A 10565-nucleotide genomic window follows, 5' to 3' on the forward strand; every position below is an offset into this window, starting at 1 on the left:
GCGTTACTTATACCGCGTACAGTGAAGACCCTCTACGGATGACCGTACGCAGATTAATTGTAACTTCCTTGATGTGTGTTCAAGGCATGGACAATTACCTGTACCATTACAGTAGGCCCCCACCGACATCAACTCAAGCTATTTGGTGATATTAATTCGTTTCACTGTTCACTGTAACTGCCACTGATCGTCGAAATCTGATGAGTGCCAAAAAATCGCCTCTTTTATGAAAATACATATACATAAATGTATACATTTTTTATACATAAATGTATTCGCATATATTTCCAAAGAAATGAAATTGAGATAGTTTATTCGTTAGTTTTTTTTCTAGTTCTTTCTAGATTTATAATGTACTTTTTGTTGCTGTTCATTTTTTGTTTAAATACATACAGATATGTATATTTAATTTCTTTTTCATGGTCGCATGTTGCGCACGCTCTTCCCACCGCCCTCCCGCCCACTGATAGTAGATGGCGCCAGAAATGGCAAGCCACGGGCGCATGCCTGATAGCAGCGGAAGGTGGAAGGTGGAGGGTGTGTGTGTGTGTGTGTGTGTGTGTGTGTGTGTGGGGTTTAGGGGGGAACTTTTTGTTCGTATCGTTCTGTTTCATGTAAAGCAATAGTTTACCATTGAATCATGGTCATCAGTGCTGATAACCAAGAGCACGGCGCGACAGCCAATCGAGTGGCTGTCAGTTAAGAGTGCGAAAGCAGCAGCAGCAGCAGCAGCTACTTAGGCCCGAAGAATCTTTGCTATGCGCTTGTAGATGAGTACAAACACGGAGATGACAACAATTATGCCGCATGACAGTGACAAAATGCCGCATTAAGCATTACAAAGACTGCAAGAACTGCCGACTGCTGACCCGATTGATTCGTCCTAATACATACAATATAAATCAATAATTGTTGTAAAACAGACAAAGCCCTAAAACTTTAGAGACAATAAGCCCGAAAACAAACACAAACACACACACACGCAGCACCACAATAAAATATAAATAAACAAACGAAGGGAAAAAGTGAAAACAAAAACGGTCGATGGGCGCACCTCGAATACTCTTCTCTTGGTGGAGTACTTCTCATATGTACGACAGAGTGCATGGAGAGGAAAGCGAACAAATGCAGGAAACTAAACCCTAAACTTAACGAATAGCAAATTGTGAATGCCCCTCGCAAGGGTATGGCAAATCAATCGAACAAATCGAATCATGTTGCCCAATTAGATGAGGAGCTGACAGCAATGATGAAACAATGTAGACAATCGACACATCTATCTGGCTATGTTTTTACAGGCATACACTCACACATGCATACATACATACATACATACATGTATGCGTGTATTATGCATAGGGGAAATGAGATAAATCGATCGATGCCTAAAGTTTGACTGGCCAGCATTGAATTGTATTCATTTATTGTAGATCACATTAAGTAATTGTTATTTCATTTAAATTGAATCTTGCACACACAATCGATTGATTATTCGTCACATTAATCATAATCATTCGTTTGGGTTTGCAGCCCCCAAATCATTGATGCGCGATCTTTCATCCATTTGGTTCAAATTTGTGTTTTTTTGTAGTAACATTCCAAGTGAGTTTCAGAGTTCAATTGCAATGAACTGTGACCCGAAACTAACGGGATGCACGTCTATCATTGTTTTGTGGTAAATAATTCCCGCAATGATCATTCTGGCGATGGCTGATAAGTTAACTTGTTGGCCCATGTCCAAAAAGCAAAGTTTGGCCACCGCACAATTAGCCAGAGTGTCATGTGCATTGGGCTAACTTGGCAATTAAACGCCAGGCGGACGGACAATCACTTCCACCTCACAACCCTCGATGTGTGTGCATGAAGCCACCATCCATACTTTATAGATACATGGATGGAAAACGGAAGTTGTTCAATATGCGTAGGCCGTGGCCGTTGTTCAACGGCGCGTGTCCATTGCGTAGGTATTAACGCATGAAATTGGCCACCGATGAGACAGGGCCCTGCCACCTGAACCATCCGAATCATCCGAATCATCCGAACAATGCACACGCACACGCACTCGCACTCTCTGGGCGGCAAATTAAAAACTCTTTAGGATCAATTGGCTGGCTGGCCACAGGTGTTTTTCCTCGGGATTGATTGATGTGAGATAGGAGCAGGCCAGGAATCACTCACACAAGGGCTCCAACAAGATTTCTTTTGTACTTAAATGATCGTAGAGGAAGTTATGCAGTGGAACGCAATAGCTCGCAATCAAACTAAACCCAAAATGTACGAATTGCGTTTTTAGTTGCAAACTTTCCACTCTGAATATGAATTTGAGTTCGCAATAAACTTGTTGCTTGTTTCACCTGCTAAATGCGGTAAACAAAATGCGACGCACTTTCTGTGCAAGTTCCTTCTATAACAATAATAATACATAATAATAATAAAAAAAGCAGCAGCGAAAAAACTATAGCCATAGCCTTGAGTTTGTTTGGTGGCGATAAGTTGGCTGCAAAAAAGGAAAAAAAAAAGCAAAAAATATATAACAAAAATTCGACTGCGCTGCTGTCGGGTGGTGGCCGCCCTGATACGCAATCAATGGCGCAGCAGGTCCAAGTAAATCAATTTTGGTTCCGTGGTGGTCGGTCGGTCGGTCGGTCGGGAGAGTGGTCTAACCAGATGCTAAACCAGATCAGATAATTCACAAAATCAAATTAGGTGTGATCTCGCCTACCCGACCTCTCCCCACACAGAGGCTAGAAATTTGTTCAAGATTGATAAGATTACACTGAAGGTCGGACAGTGGGGAAGGAAGGGGCTTTTGCAAGATTAAAACTAAAAAACTTTCACTACTTGGAGGAGACAAAGTTGATTGTGTTCTAAGCGAACGTACACTCGCCCAAGCAGAGATTTCAATTGATTTCATGCTTCAAGTACATAAACGTAAATATATTTTATGTTTTAGGCCTTGAGTCCACCTGTTGCCAAGCGCCTGTTTGCATATCAACAGCACTTACAAGCCCAGCCACGAGCAGACAGGCCAGCCCGTTCTCGAGGCAGGTGACTAGCGCCGGTTACAGCGACTCGACTTACACGTATGTGCCTGCCTGTCCCGTCCATTCATAGAAGTTTCGCTGAAGCCAACGACTTGCTTGTACAGATATGGCCTGGGCATTTCCGATATCCGATCTGCTGGGTATTCCAGGCACTCCTCTGCCCCTAGGCCGAACAGAAAGTTTCCGTTTTCATCTGTGAATAATTCTGAGATGAGAAATTTGTTTGAATTTCCCAAACAACAACAGGGACTAGGCTTGGCTCGAGACACTGTGCGGCAGCAGTCGATGGGATTATGCAAATCGCTTTCAAATGCTGAATTAGTTGAGGTAGTACAGGTTGCTGCGTGGAAGTCCCCTTGGATATTTTGAATACAAACATTTACAGGAGCAATTCACTCTATGCGACACGTGTCTCGAAGTGGCTCATAGTTTTGGTTCCCACAGAACGATTCACCTTATAAGGACGCCCACTGTGGTCCGTGGGATCTGCGATCAGCTGGGGAGTGTCGATCGACAGTGAGTTGGTCTTGACTGCTGTGGGTGCTGTCATACAGCTGCTGTGCCTTCTGTTACTTTTGTGGGGGCAAACAATTTGGCACTGGTGTTGGTACATACAATAAAACGTGGAACGGAAAGGCCAAACTGCCACAGACTCTGCCATTTGAGGAATGCTCAAGCAGACACACGCACACTCGCACACACTCTCAGTTGAGTCTCCATCGTTCTACAAAGCAATCTTTTGCCACGCATTTAGTAATGTCTGCGACTACGTCACGTGCAGCGCATTTCAATATCGCCAAGAAAAAAGCAAGCATTTTGATACCCTTGCAGCTTGGATACACTCTCCGCTTCGTTCAGTATCGAAACTGAGTTGCCAGTAGCCAGTTTTCATTGTGGGAGCAGAGCGACAGTCAGCGGGAGACAGAGCTGGATCACGATCCATTTTCCCACATATGCATGTGCACATGTCATTCTTCCGTGGTAGAGCCATTTCCATTGAGGTTTCGTATCTCTCACCCACACTGCCACTTCAGCGCTCAGTGTGGCGCGCGGAGGGGGGAGAGACCAAATAGCAAATCAAAGCACATAAAAGGAGCGTCAGAAACTTAATGATCCGCAGAAGCAGCAACGCACAGTGGAACAAACAAAAGAATACAAATTCAAAATTCAGTCTGGTGCATAATTAATTTCATTAATAAATTTCATTTTTCTTCGTTCAGTTGCCATAATTTTATGGGTAGATGAAATGCTCGAAGATCCCACTGTGCAACAGCCAGCGTAGGTGTCGAAGTAAGCGTTCAATTTGGGCCTCTTCTTCATCATCATATGAGTCTTTCCTCTGTTATAATTAAACGAAATCACCCACAACAAGAGAGTGAGCGAGTGAGCGAGAGGGACAGTGTCTGAGGAGGGGGCTAGACCAGATCCGAGGATGGCATGGGGATGGCAATGAGTGGCCTACGTTCGGTGATTTGTGTATGTAGAGTGGCGAGTGTGCATGTGCCACGAAACTTGTTGGACCGTGGTGCCCCAGCATGAATGAATCAAGCCAGAGCAGAGCATAGCAGACCAGACCAGACCAGGCCAGAGCTCTGTATGAATGAGTGTAGTGTAGAATGAATGAATGAATGGAACCCACATGCAATCTGAGGCGCTTCACATTCACAGCCAGCAACGCTGTCATGAATCCGACGCCAAGTCCAACTTTGATCTCGGCTTCAACTGCGACTCTACACACTAACACTTATACATGTACATATGTATGTATGTACGCATTGTTTATTGTTTTAGTAATTATATACACTTTATTTTGTTTTCTCGTCTTTTTATTGTCCCATTGACCCAACCACCCAACAGCAAGAACATCAAAACCAAAATAAAAGACTCGCGAATGGCCAAAAGGGAGCCACGCAAATGGGCTTCCTCTAGGATAAGCACAAGACAAACGCTGGAACAGGTAGTACATATGTCTGTACATAATATGTATGTACATATGTATGTATGTACGTGTCGTATGTAAAGTTGTAATCAAAATAGAGAGGCCGAAACCATAATGCGAGAGCTTAGATTGTGTGCGTGCGTACAGCAAAAATACAGAAATCAAAACACAAAAGCTCCAACACAACAAATACAAATAAAAGGCATATAAATTTTAAGCGCAAAAAAACCGAAAGAAACTAGAAGTGGAAGGGCCGCAAACAATTCTCAGCACAGCGAAGTTCGTGATACCCTTGCATATCGATCGTGGCTCCTATGGTTTATTAAGTCGTTGAAATATGGGAGCTACGTGCATACCCTTTGTAAGGGTATGCTGGGAAACAAGTTGCCGCTGCTTGTGTTGGTTGCCAAGGGTCTCCGGGAATGGAAATCAAAATAAACGAAATTCGAGTGGGTGCGGAAGGGGGGAAGCCAGAGGGCAATCTTGGGCGATTTATGGTGCCGCACGCACTCCACGCTGTCTTGCTCCAATCTTGTCGCAGCGTCTCAAGCTCCGTCCGCTTCCCGGGCCACAGCCTTGCTTCGCGGGTCCCCTCAACAGTCTTGCTCCATTGATAAGGCTGGGGATCCGTTCAGATCATTTACGTAATTTAAATGCTGCGTTTAGGCTTAGGTCGGCCCCTGTTTGATTGGGTAGTAGGAGGTGAGATGAGGATGGTCCAATGGTGTGTGGAGTGCGGATGGGACCATGATAATTATCAAGATGATGGGATCATCTTTGATTGTATTTCTCGAGTACTTACACACACATTTCTCATATTTATGAATGAAGCAGCCATTCGCAGATCAATCGTACTGATGAGATGGTACACAACCACAGATTTATACACAAACAACTTGATGCACAGAAATGTAAATATGTATGTACATATGTACATATTCAATTGCTATTTTTATTATTCGCTTGATTATTCAACTTTGATGGAATGTGGAGAAAATACTTTTCTAATTATTCATTTCACACTCAGATCTGAAATTGATTTCTAATTAGTTCTATGATCAAATAGAAATGGCAGAGCCAAAACCAAAAATTTTAGGTATGCTTGTGGATAAATTAAAATAGTTACATATGTACATATATTCGACTTACAGTTGTGCTGATGATAACCCATAAATATAAATTTCTCAAGTGATCTTTTCTCCGAATGCAAAAAAAGAGCGCAACCCGATGAGATCACAAGTGATTGATCATCACCAGTTGAAAGAAAGAAAGAAAGAAAGAAACATACACACGTGCAAACGTAAATATTTACATGGCAGATATCCTATACGTAGGGCGATACTCCCCGAAACCCAGGTTCATTAACTAACTCGATAGAATTTGGGAGTAGAAGAAGGTAACATCGATAGAACTGAAAGACGCAGACGAGAGCCAGCCGTGAGTAAACTGAATTCGCTGCAGAATTTGATGGCGATGGCGTAATACATGGATCGACGGGTGGTTAACTTATATTGGGCCTCTGGAGGGAGGGGGCGTATCGCTTGATTCGGCTATTCCACTTGCGTAAGCGTTTCGCTGGGTGTCTTACTGCGTATGTGCGTAATAGGAGTAATTTATATGTACATTTTGTGTGTTTGCATTACCATATAATTAGATACTCGAGAGTTTCTTGACACTGCTCCCCCAGTTCATTGTGCACATGAACGCGTATGTACTTCAATTGCGAATTTCGAAATTGTATCGAACTCTTTTATCAGCTCTATTAACGGATCTATCAAGTGCCAAAGCTTGTTTCGGCAAAAGAGTCTCAAAGTGGTTTCAAAAGTAGTTTCAATTTGAACAGGCCCCAAAGCAAAAGGTTCTCCATCTTACCCTCCCTCTCTTCCTCATACAACACAAAGCTAACCGAAATTCGCTGGCAGCGGTGGACTGGTTCTTGGAAGAGTCCCCATTAAAAAAAAAAAAACATACATAAGGAATAAATAATAATAATAGACTAAAAAGTGAAAATCGCTGGATGGGTTGGTTGGTATCCAATATCAAAGCCTTCGGCAGATTCGGGGCCGGCCCCGGAGGTTTAATTGATCGGAAATCTTCATTCCCAAGAAAATCCGTTTTCGATGGTGGTTGGTGGCTTGTGACAAAAGCAACAACCAAAGTGCGTAAATTGCAAACGAAAAGAAAAAGAATGAGAGAAGAGGAAGATACCCAAGTAGCAGAAGAAGAAGAATAACAACAACGTGATACAAATACAACCGCATTTGGTCACAGTGGAGACACAGAGGAACGACAGAGGGAGATGGCGTTAGACTCAAAGCTAACGCAAGTATGAGAAATTTGTTGCTGTAGTGGAGCGTCTGGTTGGGGAGGGACCTGGGGGAGGTGCGCACAATGGGCATGAGGCATATTTGCCAGAAAGGGAAAACCTGAAATGACTACACACACACACACACACACATACATACATACGCACCGCACTCAAAAGCGGCTACAGTTGAACGCAAAGCAGAAGAGGAAGATGATGAAGTAGAAACGCGTCGAGTCGCTGGAAGCGAAGTAAAAGAAAAAGGAAGAAGAAGCAGAAGCCGAATCGACAGCGACAGCGACAGAAGAAGCTAAACAGAAAGCACAAAAAATAAACGAGCACCGAAAAAAATCTCATATTATTTTGGCCTTCAAAAAATTTTGGCGGGCAATGAACCAACAACAACTGAGAGAGCGCGCACACGCACACAAGAGCAGAGACAGACAGTGGCAGAGACGGTGGCTTTCATATGGATGTACATATGTACATAAATACACTTATACAAATGATACAGACTCATGATCAAGAGCATGAGGAGTGTTGTGGAAGTGTCTGAGGGGGACGGGGATACACTGGTGGACTCATGGCTCCCCCATGACTTGCAAGAAGCAGCAGCAGCAGCAGCAGCAGCAGGCACATGCCTATGTGTGAGTCGGGTTTGCCTTCCTAAAATGTCTAAGCCCCCCTTCCGCCGCTCGTCCAAAAGCTCGAACTCATTCTCCGCCACTCCTACTCAACAACGCATTGCGTGCAGACTTTCAAGTAGACATCATCGAATGCGGAGTCAGACGAAGAGAGAGAGAGAGAGAGAGTGTGCGACATGGGTATGCGATACGCAGTTGCCGGCCGGCCGGCCGGCGCAGCGCAGTAAGCGCCTCTTCTCTCAATCCATTCCTCTCCCTGCCCACTGCACAAACGACTGTAGAAACAGTATCACAACACCACCAACTGGCTCGCGTACATGTGTATGTATGCATGTAAAAATGTATGTATGTATGTATGAATATCTACGGAACGAAATTGGAAAGACAAATTAAAACGTGAACAAATGAATTTTGTACGGTTCTGTTCTAGGCTCTCACGTATGTATTTTGGCGGGTCTTATTTGAAATAAAACCTAACGATTATGTATTAAAATATGAGGATCACCACAAGACGCTGAATCATATCATCCAGCTACCACAGTGCAAAGTTGTGAGGGGCTCAGCTCACGCATTCGCAGACACACACACACATATTGTCGGAACAGACGGAACAGACAGAAAACAACAACGAATTACGACGACATGCCCAAAGCGCCAAAAAGGTTGTGGGCAGGAGGGAGGGCTGGAGGTGTGCATGGAGGAACTTATTCCACATCCATAAAAGTACAATGTGTGGTAATGAATTGGAGGGCAGGCGGAAAGCCCAGGCAAGGATCTCCAGACCGAAAGCGAGGACCACGAACCACGGGCAGTGGAAGGCGACGGCGGCATCGTTTCACACGGTCATGCTTTACATGGTAAGTAAATTTTGAGTGATGTGCGGGAATGGGAACAGGCACCGGAACGGGTACGTACGTAAGGGCACAGGCTCGGTTACGTTACGGTAATGGCAATGCAATGAAGCAGCAGCCCCAACATCTTCGTTGTCTACGAGACCATCGCTCATCGTTAAGCCTCCATCATACATACATACATATGTACATATGTACAAAAGACGGCTTCACTTCACAAACCGTAAAAATGTTTAACTTGTGTCTAATTTGTGAATACAAAGTGAAGGAACTCTTCCTGCCGTGCATAATAAACCGCCAGTGGGTTGCTTGGAAGCGCAGAACAATAGCCAAAGGGTGCAAGACTGCCGTTGCTGTTCGGGCCGGGGCGTAGCTGTTGTGGCAACCTGTTGCCACCAGTTAGAGGAACTCCAAATTGATGAAGTCAAGAAAACCCAACCAAAATTTAATGGAGCCATTGAGCTGCAGGCTTGCACCTAATTTGAGGGTTCAGTTTTCGACTCGCATACGGGTTAACTTAGGATGCAGGTTTTTGTTCAATGCTGAGCGCGGAATCAATTTCTGCTTCAGATGAAGTTCTGTTTCCAACTCAACTCCACAGCATCTCGTACGTACAGCTTTACTTTATTTTCATATTCAGATTTGATAGGTCTTTGGTCCACTTTCCACTTGAGCTTTGGCTTCGCGTTTCTCTGGGTACCTCTCGGTTCCAGGAACTTCTGGATATGCGCGTCTCTCTTCAGTAATCGCCACGAGCACATAAAAGCCCCAAAGTGTTGCCAATGGAACAGGAATAGCGGCAACAGCCACCACGAATGAGCAAAACCGAGCGAAATTTAAAGGAATCTTAGCACACAATCATATGCGAGTCGAGGCACGCTCTGTTGGGCAAATGAACTTAAAATTCCGTTTACGTTTTGCTTGCTTAATAGGATTCCCTTTATTTCTCATTTGCTTCAAGTTTATTCTTTGCTTCCTTTAAATTTTAAACCAGCAGAAATGAATTGAGCGAGCGAAAGAGAGACACATACAAAATGTGATCAGTTCAAGCTCAAACTGTGAACCCAACTCAAAGATATTCGAGGTTCGCCTACAAAATTATTCGGAATTTTCTAAAAAAAAAAAATGTTTTCTTTTTGTTATACTTTTTTTTTAAGATTTTTGGAATTGGTTGGAAAATATTTCATTCAGGCTTTGTTGGATTTTTTTGTTTTTAAGCTTTGAGCTTCCAAAATGTTAAAGAAATCCACAAATTAGTGTCACATATTCAGATAAAATAAATATCTATCTATCCGTTAAATAGGTTTATCTTAGTCCAAAATATTTTCTGCATCTTGTTTTTCTTGATGAACTTTCGGTAACCTTTCCTTACCAAGTATTTGTAGCATTTCTTTGGAGATTCATTTGGCCTACATGTATTATTCACCGAATAATGGCTGGCACTTCCCCTTTCTGCTCAACCCATTATTTAAATGGCAATCACGTAAATGGCTGTTGGTCGACCAGCTCCCATCGAATGTCAGGTATCATTTTCCCATGTCCCCGAGTCGGTTCGAGCAACTAAAGTGAAATAATTGCCGATCTTTGTTATATTTCTATTTCTTTTGCCGTTGTGCTTCTTTCTATTTTGCGATAGACTTTTGTTTGTTTTCCGTGTGGCTCCGATTTCGGTCTTTATCAGAAATGCCACGCACAGCAGACAGACGCCAGCAGTTCGGCGACTGTCAAAGGCAACGCGAAAAGTAGAGGAAAAAATCAAATCAAACGGGCAATTAATCAATC

This window comes from Drosophila subobscura, chromosome A (genome assembly GCF_008121235.1).
Source record: "Drosophila subobscura isolate 14011-0131.10 chromosome A, UCBerk_Dsub_1.0, whole genome shotgun sequence".
Lineage (NCBI taxonomy): Eukaryota > Metazoa > Arthropoda > Insecta > Diptera > Drosophilidae > Drosophila > Drosophila subobscura.